Genomic DNA, 26,714 nt, shown 5'->3' on the forward strand with positions numbered 1-26,714 from the left:
ATGTCAGTCAGAGATGAAAAATGGATTTAGATGATAGTAAATACCCTCTCTTCTGGGCATCTCCTTTCCACCAATGTCAGTTCCCTCTCTGTCCTCAGCCTGCTGGTTCTTCATTTCCCAGACCTTTACTCCAATCACGTGATTTACAGGTACCCTGTACCTAGAGTCAGTCTCTGATTTTTTTAAGAGGACTAGTTCTCGGACTTCCTAGATGGTGCAGTGGGTAAGAATCCTCCTGCCAATGCAGGGGACATGGGTTCCATCCCTGCCCCAGGAAGATACCACATGCTGCAGAGCAACTAAGCCCGTGCGCCACAACTATTGAGCCTGCGCTCTAGAGCCTGTGAGCCACAACTGTTGAGCCCATGTGCCACAACTACTGAAACCCATGCGCCTGGAGCCTGTGCTCTGCAACAAGAGAGGCCACCGCAATGAGAAGCCCGCACACCACAAGGAAGAGCAACTCCCGCTCGTCGCAACTAGAGAAAGCCCGTGTGCAGCAATGAAGACCCAAAACGGCCAATAAAATAAATAAATAAGTAAATAAATTTATAAAAAAAAAAAAGAGGACTAGTTCTCCAGGAAACAGAGGAGCAAAGAAGTACCTTCTAACAGGTCTCAGTATGACTCAATTCCCCTCTTTCTCTTCCCCTTACAACCAATCCATCAGCAAATCCTGTTGGTTACACATTCCAAATATACCCAGAATCACTATCTCATCCCTCTACTGCAACAAGCCTGTGGCAAAGAGGTACCATCATTTCTTGCCTAGACTATTTTTAATAAACTCCCATTGGGTCCCTGCTTCAACCTTGTCTCACTACACCTATACATACAGTTTATGCTTCATTACCTCACTTTTTAATATTTTATTTTTTAATAGTTTTAGACTTACAGTAATGTTGCAAAGAGTACAGAGTCATCATATACTCTTTACCCAGATTCCCCTAATCTTAATATCTTGCATAACCATAGTTCATTTATCAAAACTAAGTAATGTACACTGATACATTAATATTAACTTAATTAGAAATTTTCTTTGGATTTTACTAGTTTGTCCACTAATGTCCCTTTTCTGATTCAGGATCTAATCCAGGATACTATGTTGCATTTAGTCATCATGTCTCCTTACTCCCTGCCACACTGTGACAGTTCCTGTCTTTCCTTGCCTTTCATGTCCTTAACATCTTTGAAACATACTGGTCAATATCCTGTGTAATATCCCTCAAGTTGTGTTTATCTGATGTTTTTTCATGATTAGATCGAGGTTAGGCATTTTTGGCAAGAATACCACAGAAGTGATGTGTTTTTATCCATGCATCATATCAGGTGTAAATGATGTTAGTATATCTTATTGGTAATGTCAACTCTGATCCCCTGGTTTAAGTGTTATATATGCTAACTTTCTCCACTCTAAAGATACCACTTTTTCTTTTGTAATCAATAAATATCTTATGATGAGACACTTGGAGACCATGCAAATATCCTGCTTCTCATCATGCTCTGCCACTGATTTACCCATCCATGGATAAGCCTTGCTCATAAGAATTATTACTGTGATGTTTGCCCAGTGATGACTATCTCCTTCATTCCTTCTATAGTTATCAACTGGAATTTCACTGTAAGGAAGAGCCATCCCTTCTCATTCATTCAGGAAACAACTAAGGCCAGTCCCCAGCCAACTCACCAGCTGAATGCAACTTTATGAGTAAACACTGAAAAGCCAGCAGAAGAACCACCCAACTGAGCCCAGCCCATATTGCAAAGTCCTGAAGGGAAAAAAAAACCCATGACTGTTGTTTGAACCCCCGTCACCTCCCCAAAATAAATTTTCCTACTCACTAACAACTGATATTCCACCCATTCGAATTCCTTTGCTTTGTTTTTTTGATATTTATTGAGGCTTTGCCAGGTTATAGGTGTACAAAGACACCATCCTGGACTTTGGTTCCAACTTTACAGGCATGGTAAGTACTCATACTTCATGTACTGTTAGTCATCTGTACCTTCAAGAGAAATCAGGGCCTGAGGACAAGTGTGGCCATCGAGAAGGGGAGAGAGACCTTGAGCACATAGATTTCTTGCCAGGGAGAACCTAGAGCCAACCCACCCAGTAATGGAGGGCTGACACATTTCCTTGTTGTGCCAAGGGTTGTTTCAGAAACTATTATAAACCAATTTAGTCATTTGTCCTGGAGGGGCTGGTGAGCCTGCACATCCAGCCTATCTTGAGTGAAGTAGAAGAAAAAGAAATAAATTTTTATAGAATGTTGAAAAAAGAGAAGAGGTAAAAAGCTAGTTTTTTGTTCTCCTTATTACAGTGACTTTGAGATATTTTCCCCTCCTTGAAAAAAATCATCTTGAGACCTTCTTCCTCTTAAAACCAAGGTTCCACTGGAGAACACTTATGAAGCATCAGCAGTAATAATAACCGTAGTAATACGACTAATGATAATTACAATGATGATTCATTTTTATTGAGGAACTACAAATGTGCCAGACACTTTGTCCTAAATGCTTGACTACCACAGTGTTTAGAGATGAATGCCATGGATGAGGGCAGCAAGAGTTATGTGTAAATGTAAGTGCACTAGATACCTCAAGAGAAGGTAGCAACATTTAAAAGTGGTATTTGATTCACACTTCTGTTGTAAAATGTTTGGACACGCCTTCCATTTGCTATCTGCATAATGTAGAAACGATGTTAACAGAGCGATAACAGTAAGAGTAATTGCTGCCATTTCTTGAACACCCACTTACTCAAAAGCCAAGGAAATGGCCTCATTTTATTCTCACAACAACCTTGAGAGGGTGCTACAGGCTTCCCATTTTACAAATGAAGATGCTCAGCAACATCCTGGGGCTAGTAAATAATGGCAGCAGTGTTGGAGCCCAACTGTCTGCACCTTGTCCCTTCACTAACCCTTGTCTTTCTATCCATCAAATAGCCTAAATAAGTGCTATTGAATAGAAGGATCTAAAGCAGGGATCTTTAATCTGGGGCCATAACTTGGAGGGTTCTGTGAACCCCTGAAATTAAATATCTGACTATAAATATATGCACTGGGGAGATACCTATTGCCTTTATTAGTCTTAAAGAAGTCCCCAATTCCAAACAAGACTAAAACCCTAATTAAAAGGAAGTCCACACTAAAAGATATAGTACTTCAGTTCAAACTGGGGACTTCCTAGGTGGCACAATGGTAAAGAATCTGCCTGCCAATGCAGCGGACACGGGTTCAGGCCCTGCCCTGGGAATATTCCATATGTCACAGAGCAACTAAGCCCGTGCGCCACAACTACTGAGCCTGTGCTCTAGAGCCCGTGAGCCACAACTACTGAGCCCATGTGCCACAACTATTGAAGCCCACGTGCCTAGGGCCTGTGCTCCACAACAAGAGAAGCCACTACAATGAGGAGCCTGTGCACCGCAATGAAGAGTAGCCCCCGCTCGCAGCAACTAGAGAAAGCCCGTGTGCAGCAACAAAGACCCAAAGCAGCCAATAAATAAATAAAATAAATAAATTTAAAAAAACAAACAAACTGGGTGTTAACAGATCAAGGCAGGAAAGACCCCAGTATGTACGATGATGGCTGTTCATCTGCACCTGCCTAACTCACTGCATCCAGAAAGAGCCCATTTCCTTAGCCACATTATGTCCACATTGTGTCACACAAAGCACAGCTGGGTTTTCTGAGAGTGGAGTTAAACCTACTTTGCAGCAGTTACAGGGCACACTCTGCAGTGCCCTACCCAGCAGAACATCTGCATGACCCCAGAGTCTCAGTGTGCAGCCACTTGGGGACCACCTTGTTTAGAAACTGAAGTATGAATGCATGGTTTCTGTAGGTCTCATCTAGGCTTATTTTTCTCCAGACAGGGATTAGGCTCTGATTCTGGTCCACACAGAAATTAGCTCGATTATTCCATTTCCAAAAACCTGGCAGGAATACCTTTCTTTAAACACTCATTAAGCAAACTGAGTATTTTCCAAATAGGAACTAGAGAGAGGTTTCCAAGTCTCATGCAAGCCCATGGCTTGATCTTGCTTCTCGATCTCGTTGCAGAATGTCCTGCTGGTCACCCACAGTCACTGCTCTCTCCGGTCCACACTCACTAGAAGGTGTTTGCTCACAATATTGGAAGAACTCAGGTTCTTGTCGGAAAATTCTTCATCTCAGTGGAAAACAGAAATGCTAGACTTTTAACTGCAAGGAAAAAAGAATAGGGGGCTTGTTGTGTCTTTATTTAGGCAGAGCAAGGTGGAGAGAGCCAAATCTCAACAGATACCAACTCAGCTCTTCCCTCTCTCTTGCCTGGCAGAGTGGCAGCGTGACTTGTGAGATACAGGTAGGCCGTGTATTGCCCACAGAAGGATGATTCAGCCAGCCCTGCTCAGACTCATCATTATGCCCTCCTCTTCATTGGTAGACATGTCTCCTCCAAATGCAGGGTTCGTGTAGGAAGGTGGGTGCTCACACTCCTCCTCGGGACTGAAATCCCAAATTGCAGCTAAGAGGACACAGAGGAAACCACTATACCCTTTCCTTCCACAGTTACTCCCTTGCCTGGATGTTTAATATCTTCACACAGACCTAGCGTGGTGGTGAGCAGTAGTGAAGGGCTTAATAAGTCCACGTTGCTTGAGTAACTCATATAGTCCACTACTTCATCTTTATGTTCAAGCTATTCTAAATCTTAGTGACCCTAAATATACATTCAAAATTAAAACTTGTATTAAGTCCTTTGCCTCACTCCAGATTAGCTAAACTGTGGGGAAAAGGTACTAATCACACTCCATTATCCCTGAGACCTTTCTCTAATGGAGGCCTTCTATGGTAGCTTGAATTATTGTTCCCAACTCTTCACTCCTTCCCTGTTATAGGATTATAAATCCACAGCTTTTGCCATTGGGCTTTGCGATAGAGTTTGCAAAGTAAACATTTCCACCCAATTGACTTTAGGCCTAGTCTTGTGGGCAGAAGTGATAGTGTCTGTTAGAAGTTTTAACAGGTATTTACCAGCAATTTTTGTGCTTCTGTCACTCACCATGCCAAAAGCATGTCTCAGATAACTATTGTTCCTCCCCACTCCAGGTCCCATGGACATGTAGCAGACCTGAACCAGGTCCAGAACCTGTATCCAAGCCCGGCTGAGTTTATTTATTTATTATTTATTTATTTATTTTATTGGCTGTGTTGGATCTTTTTTGCTGTGTGCGGGCTTTCTTTTTAGTTGCGGTGAGGTGGGGGGGGCTACTCTTTGTTGTGGTGCGCGGGCTCCTCATTGCTGTGGCTTCTCTTGTTGCAGAGTACGGGCTCTAGGCATGTGGGCTTCAGTAGTTGTAGCACATGGGCTCAGTAGTTGTGGCTCACGGGCTCTAAAGCTCAGGCCCACAGTTGTGGCGCACGGGCTTAGTTGCTCCGTGGCATGTGGGATCTTCCTGGAGCAGGGATTGAACCCGTGTCCCCTGCACTGGCAGGTGGATTCTCAACCACAGTGCCACCTAGGAAGCCCCCGGCTGAGTTTAGCAAGGTCAAGCCAACCAGCAGACCCATGGACAACAGATAAAGGAGTATTTTTCTTAGCTACCAAAATATCAGGGTCATTTGTTACTGCAGCTAAAGCTAATACATTTTCCAAATCCAATAGATCAACAGGTTGTTCTGTAACTTACAAACCACAAGACTGCATCAAGCTATGGAATACTTGTCCATCTCTGTTCTTAACATACAAACAACAAAAAGAAGTACTCTCATCAAAATCCCCAGATTTCCATCAGTTCATTCAAAAACAGCATTCAATTTCTTCCCCCTATAAAACTGCAGAAGTATCTCTGGCAGTCATTTCAGAATTGTTAGCCTAAATTTTTCTTCTTTAAACCTATAGAGAAAGGAAAGCTGACAACAGATTTATTTCTTGAAGCATTTTGACACACTTCAAAATGTACTGTTTGGGGTAGTTTAAAATCTCCAACACTGAGGCTTACTAGTCTTTTATTCACCCCCTTCTCTACATGAGAAATACTTATAGCTATTACAGGCAGTCTTGAAATGAGTATACAGTGTAAGAAAGTATAAATATACCAGCTGTCCAAAGGAAGACAAAGAAATGAATGAAAAGCAAGAAATGACAGAAGCCTCCAATTACAGGTGATGTGATGACACTAGGAATGCAGCAGAGAATGCCAGGTCCTGATGGTGATTTTTCAGAGACTTCTTAAGTCCATCTGTTCTTCATAATATTAACCTGTTGGCATATTTCTCAAGCTCTGAGTTCCCCCCCTCCTTTCCTTTTTTTGTTTCTCTATTTCTTTTATACAAGACTGAATAATGTTGAGCTGCTTTCACCTTAAGAAGCTGTGAATTGCTGGGTTCTGTTTAGTTCCTGGTATAATTGGAAACAATTGAATTTGAATAGCAATTTGATTTTCACATCTTTTATTTATTAACGTTCTTCAAAATATAGAATGTAAAAGGGTAAAAACCGTTTTACATAATATAGAGAATGTCAAGAACAGAAAAAAGTGAGGACAAAGAAAAAATAGAAACTGAATAAAAATATGAGTTTAGTTCTATCTGGAGAGTTTCAGTGTTTACATCTGTTTGTACCAATGTATATTTCTCATCTGAAGCAGTGTTAACCCACAAATATAGCTTTAGGGTTTATCCATTTAACAAATAGACCCAGTGATCGTGTAACTAATGTTCAGAAAGAGGTAAAGTGTTTGCTTTGGTCTCCTATTAACATGTAAGCAAAGCAGAGGAGATATGACTTGCTGAAGTCCATATATAAATGCTTGGGCATCACCACATGTGAAACGAATATTTGCTCTGTTCCTGGGCACACACAGGTATATTCAATTTGTTATAAGTACACTTTTCTGTGTGTACTTCATACTTTAAAAAAAGGAGATCTTAAAAATTAACTAAAGAACAAATAAGAAACTAATGCCTGGTTATTTTCCTCCCTGGAATTTGGTGGTAAATGTACTTATAAACTAGCTATACAGGGATCAAAAACAAGTGGAGAATTGGAAAAAAATCCAGAAAGTTTAATAATCCACTAATTAGAAAATCCATCCTGCACTATGTAGTTCCCTTTTGTGTACAAATGGATGGAAAGAGTGGTTTATATTGTCCAAGGCACACACAATCTTTGTCATCTCTTACAGGATTTGGAAACCTTCAAGTGGCTCTTTCCTCCTGCAATCCTAGTTACTCCTCCTGATTCAGGGCCTCTCAAGTAAAAGTGCAGGGTTCAAGTACCAGGTCAGCCACTTCCTAGCTATGCAACCTTGGACAGGTATTTGACGGTATCCCGGCTTAGTCGTCTATAAAATGAGGATAATAATACTACCTACTTCCTGGGATTACTGCAAAGAATTATGTGTCTAGTACCTAGGAAGTGCTCAATAAATGTTAACTATTATCGTAACTTCTATGGTAATGGTTCAATATATAAGACAGGAATAACTGAGAGAAGACGAAATAGCACCTAATTCTGCCCAAATTGCTTTTTCCATAAAAATTGTTTTAAATGGCTGAAGTGTTCATGGGAGGAATGTACTGATGCCTGCAACCTACTTTAAAATGCACCAAAAAATAAGCTATTGATGGATGGAGAGCAGGATCAATGGATAGAAATGTGATAAAACAAATATACCAAAATGTTCATTGTAGGATCTGTGATGGGTATGTGGGTGTTCACAGCACAATTTTTCAATTTTTCTGTATACAGATGCTGGAAAAAAATCTGAAAAAAGGTAAATGGGATAAATATTTAAATTCTGTATAATTACTAAGTATAAGCAGAGATCCTGTACAATATCAAGCTATATATAAACACCTAATTATGGATATTTTCTTTTCTTTTTAAACTTAAGTGTTGAACTTCAGTTTTACTTTCTAATTTCAGAAAAATCTTTGCTTTCACCCTAAATTCTTCTACTTTGTCAGATGTTCTCATAAATGCTTCTTTCTCATTCTGTTTACGAGCAGATTTTGTGTTCAAAGCCTTCTTCCTACACAATGTGATAAGAACCATGAAGCCCACCTGGGCTGTTTTACCCCAAGAAAATAAGAGGAGGGATGCAGGGCCCCTTCTCTCAATTAACAGCACAATGGGCATGACCCAATTATGCCAAAGAGCTAAATTATTTATATTTTATCCATCCCTTAAATTAGGTAAATTCTGGGGACTTCCCTGGCAGTCCAGTGGTTAAGACTTCACCTTCCAATGCAGGGGGTGAGGATTCAATCCCTGGTCGGGGAGCTAAGATCCTACATGGGGGTTTCCCTGGTGGCCCAGTGGTTAAGAATCTGCCTGCCAATGCAGGGGAAATGGGTTCGAGCCCTGCTTTGGGAAGATTCCACATGCCACGGAGCCATTGAACCTATGCTCTAGAGCCCGTGAGCCACAACTATTGAGCCTGTGTGCCACAACTATTGAAGCCCACATGCCTAGAGCCCATGCTCCACAACAAGAGAAGCCACAACAATGAGGAACCCTCGCACCACAATGAAGAATAGCCCCTGCTCTCAGCAACTAGAGAAAGCCCATGTGCAGCAACAAAGAACCAACACAGCCAATAAATAAATAAAATAAAAAAATAAAAAATAAGAAAAAAAAGAATCTGCCTGCCAATGCAGGGGGCACGGGTTCGAGCCCTGGTGTGGGAAGATCCCACATGCCGTGGAGCAACTAAGCCCGTGCACCACAACTACTGAGCCTGTGCTCTAGAGCCTGCAAGCCACAACTATTGAGCCTAGGAGCCACAACTACTGAAGCCTGCATGCCTAGAGCCTGTGCTCCACAACAAGAGAAGCCACCACAATGAGAAACCTGCACACCGCAAACGAAGAGTAGCCTCCTCTCGCCATGACTAGAGAAAGTCCATGCGCATCAACGAAGACCCAACGCAGCCAAAAATAAATAAATGCCTGGCTGCCAAAAAATCAAAACATAAAACAGAAGCAGTACTCTGAGTGACAAATTCAATAAAGGCTTTTAAAATAGTCCACATCAAAAGAATCTTTAAAAAAATAAATTAGGCAAATTCTGAGGTTATTTAATTCTAAGAGTACATTAATTCTCCACAGAGAAATGTGGTTTTCTTTGTTCAAAATTCTATCATTGTTATCTCTTTTTGTAAAGAGCTTCTTATTTTGCCCATTATTATCTGGACCAACAAAAGGAGAGAAATCTCTGGCAGACATTTTGGTTTGGCTTCTGCACAGTCCTTCCCTACCTTCTTCCTTGCTTACTGGCTCATAAGACTATCTACAGGCCAATAAATAAAATGGAGGCACAGTGGAACCCAAGTGTGTTGTACTGGACTTCCCATTTCTCCTGGTTAAACTAAAGTGATTGAAAGCTGAAAATGCATAATAATTTATGTCAGTTGTGGACACTATGGCACTTAATAAAATACATCCACAGAGGCTTCCCTGGTGGCGCAGTGGTTAAGAATCTGCCTGCCCAATTCATTGCGAACATGGGTTCAATCCCTGCTCCAGGAAGATCCCACATGCCACAGAGCAACTAAGCCCGTGAGCCACAACTACTGAGCCCGTGTGCCACAACTACTGAAGCCCACACACCTTCTAGAGCCCATGCTCCACAACAAGAGAAGCCATGGCAATGAGGAGCCTGCGCACCACAACGAAGATTAGCCCACGCTGGCTGCAACTAGAGAAAGCCTGTGTGCAGCAATGAAGACCCAACGCAGCCAATAAATAAATAAATAAATAAATAAATAAATTTATTTTAAAAAAAACAAACATATCCACAAATTTGTTGATTGTCTTCCCATCAAAAGATAGGATCTACTGTATGTTCAAGATTTGAAAGAGAGACTGAGAAAATGAGTCTCTGGTTTTTCCAATACCTATAATAAGAAATCTACAAGGAATACAAGGTGGGGAATGGCTTTTAGGTAGTCAAACAAAACAATCTGCCACAAATATCTTTGTAATATAAATACAAAATCAAATGACTATGTTATTCTTAAAGGATTAAGAGAGAACATAGATTTATTTTGCGACCAGATGATCATTTTGAGGACTAGTAATTTATCAACACCTGAAAGCAATTTCTAGTCACTGAAACAAAATCACCTCAGTACAAATGATGTAATCAATTTTACTTTTACTTTACATAATTCTTGACCTTTTAATTGTGATGCTTTAACAACAATGCCTCCTCTATCTGTATTTGTTACATTTTTGTCTTTGTTTAAATTGAGGTATAGGACTTCCCTGGTGGGCAGTGGTTAAGAATCCGCCTGCCAATGCAGGAGACACAGGTTCGATCCCTGGTCCAGGAAGATCCCACATGCCACAGAGCAACTAAGTCTGTGCACCACAACTACTGAGCCTGTGCACCTAGAACCTGTACTCCACAGCAAGAGAAGCCACCACACTGAGAAGCCTGTGCACTGCACCAAGGAGTAGCCCCCGCTCACCAAAATTAGAGAAACCCCACGCGCAGCAATGAAGACCCAATGCAGCCAAAAAAATTAATAAATAAATCTATAAAAAAAATTGTGGTATAACATACACACAGTATAAAATGTGCTCTAATTTCAAGTGTGCAGCCCAATAAATTCTGACATACGTACATACCTGGGTCACCATCACCAGACCAAGATCTAGACTATTTCCAGCATGCAGAAGACTCTCTCATTCTCCCTCTCCGGCAATACCCACCCTCAAAGGTAATCACTATTCTGACTTCTAGCATCATGTATTAGTTTTGCCTGTTCTTGAACTTTACAATAATGATTTATATAATATGTACTATTTTGTGGCTAGCCTCTTCCATAATGTGAGAATCAGTAGGTGCTTTTTGTTTATTTGCTTGTTTTCTTGTTTGTTTTTGGCTGAGTAGTATTTCATTGTATGCATACATTATAAATCATTTATTCATTCTCCTATTGATGGGCTTTTAGGTTGCTTCCAACTTGGGGCTATTATGAAAAGGCCACTATAAACATAGCTATAACACGTATTTTGACAAATGTGTACTGCTTTCCCTTGGGTATACGTCTGGAGGTGGGATTTCTGGGTCATAGAGTATGAGTACGTTCAGCTTTAGTAAACACTGATGAATCACTTGGCAAAGTTGCTCTATCCCCCTATGTGCTTGCAGTTTCCAAGGGAAGGCATTAATATGCTCCCCGATGCTACCTCTTCTCACCAATCCAGAACCTTTAAAGAGGAAGTCTAACAGCACATCATCTTTCCTCTATGACTAGCCCCACGGTGTCCTGCCAGCCTTTCTCTGTTGCTCTAACTACAAAGGCCAGCTTAAGGGAACTTACATTAAGTGAATATTTAAGCTCTCCCAACTTAATGAAATACAAGTACATGAAGACAAATGATTTTTAGGTCCATTTTAATTGTCTCATTTCATAAACTTGAGTAACTCTTTTTTGTTTTTCCCCCTTTGGTTCATGCCTTTGTGGTTTAAAGAAATGAATGCAACTAAACTATGGGCGCGTTGTGAAAATAAATGAGTAAAGTTCTTTAGGCTTCCTGGGGACAGGAAGGAGGATGGGAGGAAACTGCTACAGAAATGTAATCATTATTGTAATCGGCCTGCAGTGCTATGAATAAGTCATAATTATCTCACAATCTGAGTTAATGCTGTGATGCCTTCTCTTGTCGTGTCAACATGTGCATGTACATTTCAAGAAGACCAGCAGAGTGCTACTCCAACGCTGAACACTCCGAGCCCACACTGTACATGCGTGCTGACCTCACATTCCAGGAAAATGGTCCATACCTTCAGGACTATGGGGGCATTTTTACAAACAGCGGCCTCACCTTTCCCTGTTCAAGTCATTACTGATTTTTTGCATGGAAACTCCCGCAGCATTCAACTATAATAATGACCTATTTATATAGTATTGGATGGGGACCTATTTCTGACATTTGTGCAGGTGCATTCTTAATTTAAACTTAAACAAATCCAAGAAAAATGTCATATTCTTGTGCCTATGGATGTTCCCAACCTCATCTTCATTCCATTCTTGTGAGTGGTCAGAGAATATTCCCCTCTACAGAAAAAAGGAAAAAAAGAAAGAAAGAAAACTGGAGAGATAAGATAATGAGAATGAAATTTAGAAAACTTTTGTGTTCATGAAACGGTCCATTTTAAGTGTGCTAAATCAGATGCCAGCAATTTCATTCTGGACCAGCTATTTTGTTGTCCTTAGATTTTTTTTTTTCTAAAATACATCAAGAGGCAATGCTAAACCAAGGATGTCTGTGACGATTTCTGACAGATTAAGTGGTTCCTGGGGTCAAAGCTCAGGGTTCCCTCACAGGCTCTGTCTTTTCAGCACCAAGACTCAGTTGACACATTGTCCTTATTGGGCCCCAACCAATTAAATGAGAAGGTCTGAGGAGGGAAGGCCCGGGCATTGGTAATTTTTTCAAGCTATCCACGTGATTGTAATGTACAGCCAGATTTGAGAGCCACTGTAGTCCATCCTGCCTTGCACCAGGGGTAAAAAGAGGAAGGCAGTATCACCTACATTGCAATAGCCACATACAGAATATTGCCAATATGATCTGCTTGATTTTTTTTTTATTTTTGGCTCTGTTGGGTCCCTGTTGCTGTGTGCGGGCTTTCTCTAGCTGTGGTGAGCAGGGGCCACTCCCCATCGCGGTGCGCGGGCCTCTCACTGCAGTGGCCTTCCCCATTGTAGAGCACGGGCTCCAGGTGCGCATGCCTCAGCAGTCATGTCTTGTGGGCTCCAGAGCGCAGGCTCAGTAGTTGTGGCACATGGGCCCAGTTGCTCCTCGACATGCGGGATCCTCCTGGCCCAGGGCTCAAACACATGTCCCCTGCACTGGCAGGCAGACTTCCAACCACTGCACCACCAGGGAAGCCCCGATCTGCTTGATTTTTAAATGCACTGATCAAAAAACAGGGTGGAGTGAAATACAAACTTTCAGTGAGACAAAACATACAATAGGTTGAACCCTAACACATTTCACCAAAGTCATGCTTCATCCAAAGGAAAGAAGAGAGGAAATGTAAGAAGGAGAATCAAGAAGACAATGACAGTGGCAGGCAGGGCAGCCAATTGGGCTGCTCATAGGGGACATAGTCCTAATGTTCACCAGCTTCTAAAGGTGCAAACATTTTCATGTGGGGAATATAGAAGGGCTTGGATATAGTTTGCTCAACCAGAATATGGCCCTGATCAGTATGAGACCACGTGCCTTAAAAGGCTAGCACAGCCCCCCAAAGAGGAGTTTGTGTGTGTGTGTGTGTTGATACACTTTTTTAAATTAATTAATTAGTTTATTTATTGGCTGCATTGGGCCTTCGTTGCTGCACGCGGGCTTTCTCTAGCTGCAGTGAGCAGGGGCTACTCTTTGTTGCAGTGCGTGGGCTTCTCATTGCGGTGGCTTCTGTTGTTGTGGAGCACAGGCTCTAGGCATACGTGCTTCAGTAGTTGCAGCATGTGGACTCAGTAGTTGCAGCACGTGGGCTCAGCAGTTGCAGCACATGGGCTCAGTAGCTGTGGCATGTGGGCTTAGTTGCTCCACGACATGTGGGATCTTCCCGGACAAGAGCTCAAACCTGTGTCCCATGCACTGGCAGGCAGAGGCTTAACCACTATGCCACCAAGGAAGTCCCTGTGTTGATACACTTTTTGAATAAAGGAGGGGGAGGGAGATTCATGCTCCAGTACCAGAGACATCGCAGTACCAGAGGGAGGAATAAGACATGGGAGAGGAAATGGAGAATGTCCCGATACTAGTTCTCCAGCTGGCCCCAGGAGACAGAGGCTGACCCCCAATCAAGAAAAGAAGTACAGGGGAAAACTGGAAGGACCATTTTAATTAAAGATGCTATACAACACTATAAATCAACTATACTTCAATTTAAAAAAAAAAGATGCTATGAGGCATGACTTGAGGGAAGCATAAGCAATTCTTTGGTCTCCCTGGTGACAAGGCCCAATGCAGAGCTAGGAAAAGGAGTGGTCTCTGTGCTCCATAAAGCACCACTATGTTTCCTGAGGATGAGTGCCTCTGTGGACATCAAGACAGCCCCCTTGATGTTTCCACAAGAGGCACCAGAGAAAACACGGTGGCAACCAGAACCACCATCAAGACCAAAAGCCACCAACAAGGAGGGCTTGGAGCATGGGAAACAATATGGCAGTGCTGCATGATGGTCCGCCAGCACATGCGAGCCTCCTTCTAATGATTAACAGAAATCCTTTTGGGGAGAAAGAGGCTTTACGGAGGCTTGAAGTCCCTTGTGAGTGAGGAAATCTACACTCCTACTATTAATACAATTCCATCTGTATCCACTAGTAAGTGAGGCCCAGGGACATTCATGTTACAGTAATTTACTGTGCAATACTGAAAAGAAAATAGACCTGCCAAACATGTAAGTATTCTTTAAAATTTTCACCTCTTTTGGCGAATTAATAAAGACTTGTGAATAAAAGAAGGCTGTACAGCAAGCGAGTTCATATTGTTGTAAAATTACTCAGAAAGGAATCAAATAATTTTTCCTGTGTATCTTAAGGGAATCAATTTTTCTCTTTCACCATAACACTGAAACTTCTGAATCGAGTGGCAAAGAAATCATAAAATCTTCCCCCATCCAAAGTCCATTAGCAAAGAAGATCATAAAATCAGAACAGAGTAAATGAGAATAAAAAGCTATTTTTGGTGGGGGGAGGTAGATTATCACTATTCCACTATCCCATTCTTGAGCTCACTCCCACCATTCAAGACAGCTAAATACTGTCTCGCAGAATAAGTGGTGAAAAACACCCAAGATCCAGAGGTAGCAAACGGCTCCTGATAAACTCCTTGTTCCTCATTGTTAGGATTTCAGTCCTCATAACTTAAACCACCCACATTGGGCTTTATTTGTGGCCCTAGCACAGTGGTCTCTGCCTACACACATTTAAAAAAGTGACTTTCGGGACTTACCTAGTGGTCTAGTGGTTAAGACTTCACACTCCCAATGCAGGGGGCATGGTTCGGTCATTGGTCGGGGAACTAAGATCTCACATGCCTCATGGCGTGGCCAAAAAAAAAAAAAAAAAAAGATAAAAAAAGATTTAAAAAGTGGCCTCACAGAGTGAATCTAGAGGGACCAATCAGCCCATAAAAATGCTAACAAACCTTTGCAGGTTAGGGAGCAAATTCCAGACGGCAAGCCTGACTTTCGAGGTCTTTGCTTAATAATGTCCACTAAACACAAAATCTGGAAACAACAAATGTTGGAGAGGGTGTGGAGAAAAGGGAACTCTCCTGCACTGTTGGTGGGAATGCAAGTTGGTACAGCCACTATGGAAAACAGTTTGGAGGTTCCTTAAAAAACTAAAAATGGAACTACCATACGATCCAGTAATCCCACTCCTGGGCATATACCCAAAGAAAACCATAATCCCAAAAGAAACATGTACCATCATGTTTATTGCAGCACTATTTACAATAGCCAGGACATGGAAGCAACCTAAATGCCCATCGACAAAAGAATGGATAAAGAAGTCGTGGCATATATATACAATGGAGTATTACTCAGCTATAAAAAGGAATGAGATGGAGCTATATGTCATGAGGTGGATAGACCAAGAGTCTGTCATACAGAGTGAAGTAAGTCAGAAAGAGAAAGACAAATATTGTATGCTAACTCATATATACGGAATCTAAAAATGGTACTGATGAACTCAGTGACAAGACAAGAACAAGGACGCAGATGCAGAGAATGGACTGGAGAACTCAAGGTTTCGGGGGGCGGGGGGTGAAGGGGAAGCTGAGACGAAGTGAGAGAGTAGCATAGACATATATACACTACCAACTGTAAAATAGATAGCCAGTGGGAAGTTGCTGTATAACAAAGGGAGTTCAACTCAAGGATGGATGATGCCTCAGAGGACTAGGACGGGGAGGGTGGGGGGGAGTCGAGGGAGGGAGGGAATACGGGGATATGTGTATAAAAACAGATGATTGAACTTGGTGTACCCCCCAAAAAATAATAAATAAATAAAATGAAAAAAAAATAATGTCCACTAAATACAATTTAGACAATCTCACTTTGTGGTGTTCTGAACAGGGCCATCAGTGACACAATTAGGAAAAAAAAGTCAAAAACATTCCCCAATTTATTGAACTTAAAGGCCTGGGGTGGGGGGAAGCTCTTTTTTCTCCTACTGAGTTTCCCTTTTACTTTCTCCCACTTTGAGGACATAGATATTTTCAAATTTTGGGCACCTGGGACTTCCTTGGTGGCACAGTGGTTAAGAATCCACCTGCTAATGCAGGGGACACAGGTTCAATCCCTGGTCCAGGAAGATCCCACATGCCGCGGAGTTAAGCCCCTCTGCCACAACTACTAAGCCTACAGTCTAGAGTCCTCGAGCTACAGCTACAGAGCCCATGTGCTGCAACTACTGAAGCCTGCATGCTCTAGGGCCCGTGCTCCACAACAAGCGAAGCCACTGCACCGAGAAGCCCGAGCACAGCAATGAAGAGTAGCCCCGCTCACCACAACTAGAGAAAGCCCGTGTGCAGCAACAAAGACCCAATGCAGCAAAAAAATAATAAATAAATAAATAAATAAATAATAAAGTTCCAAAAAAAACTGGAGCACGTGATCACACTAGAAGAAAGAAGTGTCCAAAAAAAATTACAGTCATCATAAAATACAAATAAACAATCAAAGCTTTAACACTATGCTTGGGAGTCCAGACCACAGGACCACCTTGAAAGCAAAAGTACTTTATACCTGGTCATTAGCATGCCTTGATAATTAGAATCCTTTGGATGACATCCAAGACAGAATTCCATACGCAATTCTATTTTAATATTCAGAGCACTAGAGAAGTGCCAATTTGTTTCCCAAAACAAAGATAAGAGCCACCCAGGGGCTCTACTTTCTAAATGAAATCATATTTAATAACCCCCAGCATATCATTTGTATCGGCCAAAATATTGTTGCTATCCCATTGAGATTTATGTTAGGGAAACCAGCAAATGGGAAGTCACAGTACAGCTTTGTCATTAGCTAGGTTTATGACCAAAACACTGATACAGAGCTCTCCTACCTAGGGTGGAGAGCACTACTGAGGCTCAAGGTCCAAAAAGGGTGTCTCTCTGCCTCAAATCCAAATGTAAGACGAGAGAAGAAAAGAGACAGCCTGGCTTCCAATGCTATGTACTAGAGGGCCAGGCTCTGACCCATGTAATGAGAAGGCAGAAGAATGTCAACATGCTGCCCCAGCTTTGTGGAGGAAGATAAGAAGAAAGAGCCACATCCCTGTGTCTGACTTCTAAAAACAAGGACTTCATAAGCTGGGATGCCTGAAACATCCTGGCCAAACTTGAGGGTCTAGACATGTCAACCGTGCTTGTAGTAGGGTTGCCAGGTACCAACAGTGCTATCAGTAAGGGGAAAAATGTGCAGCGTGTTGGTGAGCATGCTGGTAATGGGGAATTTGCCATATCAAGCTGACAGAGACAGCTAAAGGGGCTGAAGAAATGGAGAGCTAGACATCAGGGTTTGAATTCAAAGTTTCCCACTTACCAACTTTGTGACTTTGCCAAGTCACTTCTCCTGGGCCTTCATCATGTGTAAAATGAAGCTGATAACAGCACCTACCTCATATGGGTTAAATGAATTAAAACACTTAAAGCACAGAGTAATGACTGGTACATCTTAAATAGTCTCTGAGCTATTATTATTTACAACTTTCTTTGATGGTTTGAAATTATTGCCTTTAAAGCCAGAAATGGATCACAGATTAAAAACAGGACATTATAAATAAAACAAAACAAAACAAAAGACCAGTGATGGGGGTGATGAGATTGATTGCACTGGAGATGAAAAAACAAAAAATAGCATATTGGAATCAAATGAATCTTTCTCTAGCAATTGACAATACATAAAAAGAAAATAATGTTCCTAAAATGCTCTCAGTTTGTCATTTAAAGACAGAATAAAATGGTGGCTGAATTTGTTACAGGCACTAAGCTTTTATCATGTTAAAACAGTGCACGAGTCATCAGCAGAGTTGAGGCAGTGAAATTTTTCAAAATAGTTCTGTGGTCCTTGCCAAGTTACAACATCATTTTCAAATAACACACAGTGAGCATAAAAATAAGGCTGTTGGTTCTTTTAGCATAAGTTAAACAACTTAATGTTATTAAATATGCAAACAAAATTTAAATCTGATTATACAAGTACACATAGGATCTTTCAAAGCAAGATGTCACAACGCACATAGAGAAAAGCTTACTAGAAAGAGACAATTCAATAGAAAAATGGGCAAAAGAATTAATCAGACACTTCACAAAAGAGGATATCCAAATGAGTGTTATAAATATAGGTAAAGGGGTCCCACTTAGTCATCAGAGAAATGCAAATTAAAACTACAATGCTGTATCACTACATTTCCACAGAATAGCTTAAATATAAAAGACAATATCAAGTGTTGACAAGGATGTGGAGCAACTAAAACTCTCTTACATTACTGGGGGGAGACAAATTGGTTCAAACATTTTGGAAAACTGTCAATATTTACTGAAGTTGAGGACATCCTTGGTGGTGCAGTGGTTAAGAATCCGCCTGCCAATGCAGGGAACTTGGGTTCAGTCCCTGGGCTGGGAAGATTCCACATGCCTTGGAGCAACTAAGCCCGTGCGCCACAACTACTGAGCCTGCACTCTAGAGCCCACAAGCCACGACTATTGAGCCCGTGTGCTGCAAATACTGAAGGCTGTGTGCCTAGAGCCTGTGCTCTGCAACAAGAGAAGCCACTTCAATGAGAAGGCCACGCACCACAATGAAGAGTAGCCCCCACTCGCCACAACTAGAGAAAGCCCGTGTGCAGCAATGAATGCCCAACACAGCCAATAAATAAATAAATTTATTTTTTTAAAAATATATATATATTAAAAAGAATTTACTGAAGTTGAACATAAGCACTCCCTATAAGGCACTGATTCCATGCTGTTACATATCCAAGTGAAATGCATACAAACGTCCACTGAAAGGCATGTACAAGAATGTTTACAGCAGCACTATTCATAATGGCCAAACACAGCAGACTGCCAAATGGCTGTCAACAGGAGAATGGATAAGAACATTCTGATATGCTCACACAAGGGAATGTGACACAGAAAGGAGACTAAATAAACCACAACTACACAAAACCCAATGAATCTCATGAACAAAATGTTGACAAAAATAATCTAGCCACAGAAGAGCATCTACTGTATGATTCTGTTTACTTAAGTTCAAAAGCAGGCAAACCTAATTTGTGCTGTCATAAGTCAGAACAGTGGTTTCTCCCAAAAGACAGAGACTGAAGCAGCACAAATGGGATCTCGAGTTGTGGTAACTTCATGAAAAACCATTCAGCTTTTCAGTTATGATCTCTATACTTTTCTGTATGGCATATGTCAATAAAAATTTCACATTAAAAATGCTTAGTAAATGTTGATTTACTGATATTGCAACATAAACGAAAGTTCCATGAAGGGATGGGATATTTGTCTCTTTTATTCATTGATGTGCCCTATGCATCTAGAACAGTGCCTGATACATAGTAGGTGCTCAATAGATACTTACTGAATGAGTGATAAATAAGCTGACTGCTCCAAACATATAATTTGTACCATCACGTGAAAAAGCTAGACTAGAATCCCAGAGCACACATATTTGATGAATTGGTTCAAGGACTGATATTATGTGAAGTCTACAATTTATTTGCATAACATTACGGATTTGTATATTTCTACTTTTTGCCTGTTTTTAATATATATTCTGCCAGGTAACTATGAAGAAGACTTTTAGTATATAAACCACTTATCACTTATTCAACAAGAATATGTCTTTAAGTATGTTGATAACTTTTAATTTATTTCGAAAAAGTTAATGATAAAGTAGCGAGCCCTTTACTGAATAAACTGGAGAAGCAGGGGCTTCTATCAATGTTGGGACCACAATGTTTCCAACTATAGTAGTTCTTTTTCTAGTTAGACAAGCTCTAAGCATTAATAAGATGTCAGCATCTTTCAAAATAGGGTTGAATGATGCCATACAAACTGTCAATTTTATTCAGGAGCAGACTTTAAATTGCAGACGTTTCAGAAATGTTTATAATTATATGGGCAGCAAGTATCATAATTTCCTTTTTTAACTTGAAGGCCAATAGCTGTCTCAAAGTAAGGTACAAGTACCAATTTTTCAAATAAAACAAGAAATTGGTATTTTTTTAATGAAGGAATTTGCTGCAGAGACATTTCCATTTTGCCCTCCTTTCTTTAATAATAAAACACCTGAGTTTCAGCTGGACCCCTGACTATCTAGCCAAAGACTATACAATTGACCCTTGAACAACACAGGGGTTAGAGGTGCCGATCCCCAACCAGTCCAAAATCTATGTATAGCTGTATAGTCAGCCCTCTGTATCCACGGTTCTGCATCACAGATTCAACCAACCTTGGATAGGATAGTACGTGTAGTGCATAGTTAATGAAAAAAGGCGATGCATTACTGGCCCCACACAGTTCAAACTCATTTTGTTCAAGGGCCAACTGTATTTCCCAGCCTCTCTTGCAACCAGGTGTGATCATGTGACAAAGTTCTGGCGATTGGGATGCAAGTGAAAATGTTATGCCCCTCTTCTAGGTCATGCCTATAAAAAGAATGGGTGTGGGCTTCCTAGGTGGCGCAGTGGTTAAGAATCTGCCTGCCAATGCAGGGGACACGGGTTTGATTCCTGCTCCAGGAAGATCCCACATGCTGCGAAGCAACTAAGCCCATGCGCCACAACTACTGAGCCTGCGCTTTAGAGCCTATGAACCACAACTATTGAGCCCATGTGCTGCAACTACTGAAGCCCACGCACCTAGAACCTGTGCTCCACAACAAGAGAAGCCACAGCAACGAGGAGCCTGTGCACCACAACGAAGAGTAGCCCCCACTCACCGCAACTAAAGAAAGCCCGTGCACAGAAAAAAAAAAAAAAAAAGACCCAACACAGGCAATAAAATAATAAAACAAATAAATGAATAAAAAATTAAAAAAAAAAAAAAAGACTGGGCGGATTGTCCTGCTGTCCCTTTCCACGTAACCACTGGCTGGAGTGGGGACTCATAACCATCTTAGACCATGACCAGGAAGCCACGTGTTGAGGCTGGCAGGGCAGAGAGACAGAATGTGCCTGAAGCTCTGAACTTAGGGAGCAGAGTCATCATCCCAGCCCTGGACTGCCTTCTTCTGCCTCACTGCGTGAAAGAGAAATAAACTTCTATCTTGTTTAAATCATAATATTGAGGGGTCTCTTTATACAACAACTTACATTAAACTAATGAATACAAACTCCACTAAACAAAATATCCCTGAATTAAAACATAATACACTCACTTATATAGCTTTATACTTTCTCAATTCCCCATACCTTGAATGGTAGGCAAAATAATGCCCCCCCCCAAATTTCTTTGGAACCTCTGAATGTTAACTTACATGGCAAAACACACTTTCCAGATGTGATTAAGTTAAGGATCTTGAGATGAGGAGAGGCCCATGGATTACCCAGGTGGGCCCAATGCAATCAAAAGGGTCCCTATAAGAGGGAGGCAGGAGGATCAGAGTCAGAGGAAGAGATGTAATGAATCAGAGTTTCAGGTGATGCACTAAGAAGATGGAGAAGGGGCCATGAGAAAAGGAAAGCACGTGGCCTCTGGAAACTAGAAAAGGCAAGGAGACTGATTCTCCCTTAGAGCCTCCAGAAGGAATACAGCCATGCTGACACCTTCATTTTAGCCCCTTAAGATTCATGACAGACTTCTGACCTTCAGAGCCATACGATAATAAATTTGTGGTAACTTGGTGCAGCAGCATTAGGAAACGAATACACTCAATATGCTTCAGCCACATGGGTCTTCCAGTTTTTCAAACACCCCGAGCTCTTTCACATCTTAGAACCACTATCCATGCTCTTCCCACCGTCTGGAATTGTCTGGAATAATTTGTCTTCTTCCAAATTATTTATTGTCAGGTTTCTTCTTGTCAACAGGGCTCATTCTAAATGTTACCTCCTCAGAGAGGCCTTCCCTGCCCACCCAGTCTAAAGCAGTCACCCCTATTATTCTCTCTCACAGCATACTGTTCTTTCCCATCATAAAAATCCATTACTTGTAATTGTTTATCTAGTTGCTTGTTTACTTATTTATTATTCATCAGCCCTACTAAACTGTGAGTTCCATGAGGATCACATCAATTTTCCTCGTCATTTGTGAACTGTGAACCTGGCATGGATCTCCCATAAAAATTTGTTAAATGGATGTTTAATATGTAAAGCAATACAGAGTTGCACTGTTACCAAGTTTTTAAGCTGCAAATAAATTTCAGAAAGGAAACTGAAACAAAGTATGGAGACCTCAAAAAGAACAAAATGTATGTGATTGTTTTGAAAGTTTGAGAGAATATCTTTAAAAAAGGAAGTGAGATATCAAAGATTCCTTTAAATGACACTGCAAATTGTGTCATAAGATACAGATTTTCGGGGACTTCCCTGGCAGTCCAGTGGTTAGGACTCTGCGCATCCACTGCAGGGGGCGTGGGTTCCATCCCTCATGGGGGAACTAGGAATCTGCATGCCATGCAGCACAGCCAAAAAAAAAAAAAGATACAGATGTTAACTGGCTAGAAACTCTTTCACTGACTCTCCAAATTGTACACTTATTGGTTAAAAAAAAGAAAAAAGCTTTTTAGGTATTGCTAATGATTAACTTTGGAACTAAAATGTCTCACGATTCCTCTTACATTATTCTAGATGAGCTGACATTCTGATGAGTCATAACACTCTATGGCAAGCTATTACAAACTATTACCATTTGCAATTTATCATCGTTTGAAACTATTTGTCTATATGAGCTAAGATTTTTTTTAACTATAACACTTAAGCAAAATACAAAAGTAAATTGACTACTGAAAGCAACGTCACAAAAAAATATTTGTCCACCCACGTCCACAGTAGCATCATTCACAATAGCCAAAAGGAGGAAGTAACCCAAGTGTCCACCAAGGGACCAAAAGATAAACCAACTGTGGTATATACATACAATGGAATATTTTCCAGCCTTAAAAAGGAAGGAAATTCTGACACATGCTACGACACTGATGAACCTTGAGGACATGATGTTAAATGAAATAAGCCAATCACAAAAAGACAAATACTGTAAGATTCCACTTATATGAGGTACCTAGAGTAGTCAAATTCAAAGAGATAAAAAGTAGAAGGGTAGTTACCAGGGGTTGGGGGGAGGGGAAATGGGGAGTTATTGTTTAATGGATACAGAGCTCTAGTTTTGCCAGATGAAAAGAGTTCTGGAGATTAGTTGCATAACAATGTGACTGTACTTAATACTATCGAACTGTACACTTAAAAAGAGTTAAGATGTATGCAGGTTTCTCAGAAAACTAAAAACAGAATTACCATATGATCTAGCAATCCCACTCCTGGGCATATATCCAGACAAAACTATAATTCAAAAAGATACATGCACCCCTATGTTGATAGCAGCACTATTCAAGATAGCCAAGACATGGAAACAATCTAAATGTCCATCAACAGATGAGTGGATAAAGAAGATGTGGTACATATATACAATGGAATACTACTCAGCCATAAAAAAGAACTAAATAATGCCATTTGCAGCAACATGGATGCAACTAGAGATTATCATACTAAGTGAAGTAAGTCAGAAAGAGAAAGACAAATACCATATGATATCACTTATATGTAGAATCTAAAATATGACACAAATGAACCTATCTATGAAGCAGAAACAGACTCACAGACATAGAGAACAGACTTGTGGTTGCCAGGGTTGGGGGGCATAGGGGAGAGATGGACTGGGAATTTGGGGTTAGTAGATGCAAACTCTTACATATAGAATGGATGGACAACAAGGTCCTACTGTATAGCACAGGGAACAACATTCAATGTCCTGGGATAAACCATAATGAAAAAGAGTATAAAAAAGAATGTATATACGTATAACTGAGTCATTTTGCTCTATAGTAGAAATTAACATGACATTGTAAATCAACTATATTTCAATAAAAAATAGTTAAGATGATACATTTTACATTATGTATACTTTACCACAGTTAAAAATTTTTTTTAATTTAAAAATAAGTAAATTGACTATTGATACTGACATAAGACTACAACTTATATGTGCATAAACAGAAGCATAGATCTATTAATTATGCTAGTTTCTCTACTTTTAGATGTGCTTGAATTTTTCCACTTAAAAGAAAATGAAGAGGAAAAGGAGAAAGAGAAGATTGGTTTATATCTGCCATACAAAGCCCAGGTCAGCCCACTGATGTCCTCCACTTTGAATAACTCAGCCGGCAACTCCTCCGATCCTGGCTGGGGCTGGAGATATACTGGGGGCCTCCGGACCCTCAGCAGGTGAGGTCTGGAATTGGTTATGCTGCTACTGACCCAGGATCCAGAGTGACTATGGTAATAACTGGACACACACAGCTCTGGGCATTACAGTTCTTCCCTAACCCCCACAGTCACCCATACAAAGGTACTTCTATCCCAGTTTCTGGCTTTGTACCCTAGCTCTCTCCTTGAATAAAAGCCTGTCCTAAATCTGTCTACCTACCTGAGACCTTCATACCCTGCCTCCATCCTGCCTTTTCTTTGATAAGCCCAGGTTCTGTGTCCAATTCCTCCCTCAAGGAACTAATAATAAAAATATAGCAAACACTTAGAGAGTACTCATGTGACAGGCAGTTTCAAATGCATTACATATATCGGGTCATTGAATCCTCACAATAGGCCTATGATTTCAGCACCATTTTAACCTCCACTTTGCAGATGAGAAGACTGAGGCACTGACTGGTTTAAGTTACACACCCAAGCTGGCACTGCCAAGGGAGTGGAGGAGCTGAGATTCAGATTCAGGTACTGGGGGCCCAGAGTCCTTGGTTTTCCCCCATATTGGCTATCTATATCTTCTACAAATAGAACATCCATATCCCTTTCTAACAAATCCAGCTTAACCCACCCTTGCTAACTTCCCACGGCTTCTGAGTGCTTTATTCAAGGTCAATGGCCGTGATGGTCAAGCAGCTGGAATTGGGAAAGCTGCAGCCAGAGAAGCCCTGCTGTTGATGACAGAAATCCTGGCTCCCTGAGAGGGTCCTGCATCTATGCTGTGGTGTCCCCAGCCCTTGACCTCTGAGCAACAGGATGTGTGAGCTGGGAAGGCAATTCTGATCTGCACACCAAATGGTACAGGGAGCATCTGACACACCTGCAGAGTTCATTGTAATGGTATTTGACCTGTGCTAAAAGTCTCCCATTTGAAGCGAGAAAATGAGTATTTGTATGTTGAGGGCAACACAGAGAGGATACGTTATAGTGTGACAGGTGGAAATGGATTTACTCAGACATTAATAGTATCTAGACAAGTTTTCAAGCACACCTGGGAATACATTACTGACACATTACAGGAATACAGATACACTTTTATTCCCATAGCATGCAGAAAAACACTTTACCTTTACAATTCGAAAGAAAACTGCATTTCAGGGGCTGGAGGGAGGAGGAAGTGGATGAAGGCAGTCAAAAGGCACAAACTTCCAGTTATAAGATAAATAAGTACTAGGGATGTAATGTACAACATAACAAATATAATTAACATTGCTCTATGTTATATGTGAAAGTTAAGAGTAAATCCTTAAGAGTTCTCACCACAAAGGAAAAAAATTTTTCCTAGTTCTTTAATTTTATATCTATATGACACAGATGTTCACTAAACTTACTGTGGTAATCACTTCATGGTAAGTCAATTCATTATTCTGTACACCTTAAACTTCCACAGTGCGGTGTGACAGTTATCTCTCAATAAAACTGGGAGGAAGGAAGGAAGGGAGGAAGGGAGGGAGGGAAAGAAAGAAAGAAAAATAAAACTGCAATCCAATGACAGGCAAATCTTTTAATTTTGTCTTCTGGACTATTCTTAATTTTTTAAACTTCTGAGCATCGTTGGTGAAAGGAGAGTATTTTTGGCAAGAAATTAATCAAGTCTCTTTTGTTTTCATTTCCACATCCTGTGGCTTACCATTAATATGCTAATCCTTCCTAAATATATTACATACATATATATACATATAATATACATTTATGTATATACCTAAACATATATACATACTTATCACATCATTTAAAAGTTAATTCCTGGGCTTCCCTGGTGGCACAGTGGTTAACAATCCGCCTGCCAATGCAGGGGATATGGGTTCAAGCCTTGGTCTGGGAGGATCCCACATGCAGCAGGGCAACTAAGCCCGTGCACCACAACTACTGATCCTGTGCTCTAGAGCCAGCAAGCGACAACTACTGAGTCCATGTGCTGCAACTACTGAAGCCTGCGCGCCCAGAGCCCATCCTCCGCAACAAGAGAAGCCACCGCAGTGAGAAGCCACCGCAATGAGAAATCCGCGCACTGCATCAAAGAGCAGCCCCCGCTCACCACAACTGGAGAAAGCCCGAGCACAACAACAAAGACCCAACGCAGCCAAAAATAAACAAATAATAAATAAATAATAAAATAAACCTTTTAAAATAAATAAAAATAAAAGTTAATTCCTCCTAAGTTTATTATACACATGTACATATATACACATTTTTATA

Source organism: Hippopotamus amphibius, chromosome X, assembly GCF_030028045.1.
Source record: "Hippopotamus amphibius kiboko isolate mHipAmp2 chromosome X, mHipAmp2.hap2, whole genome shotgun sequence".
NCBI lineage: Eukaryota > Metazoa > Chordata > Mammalia > Artiodactyla > Hippopotamidae > Hippopotamus > Hippopotamus amphibius.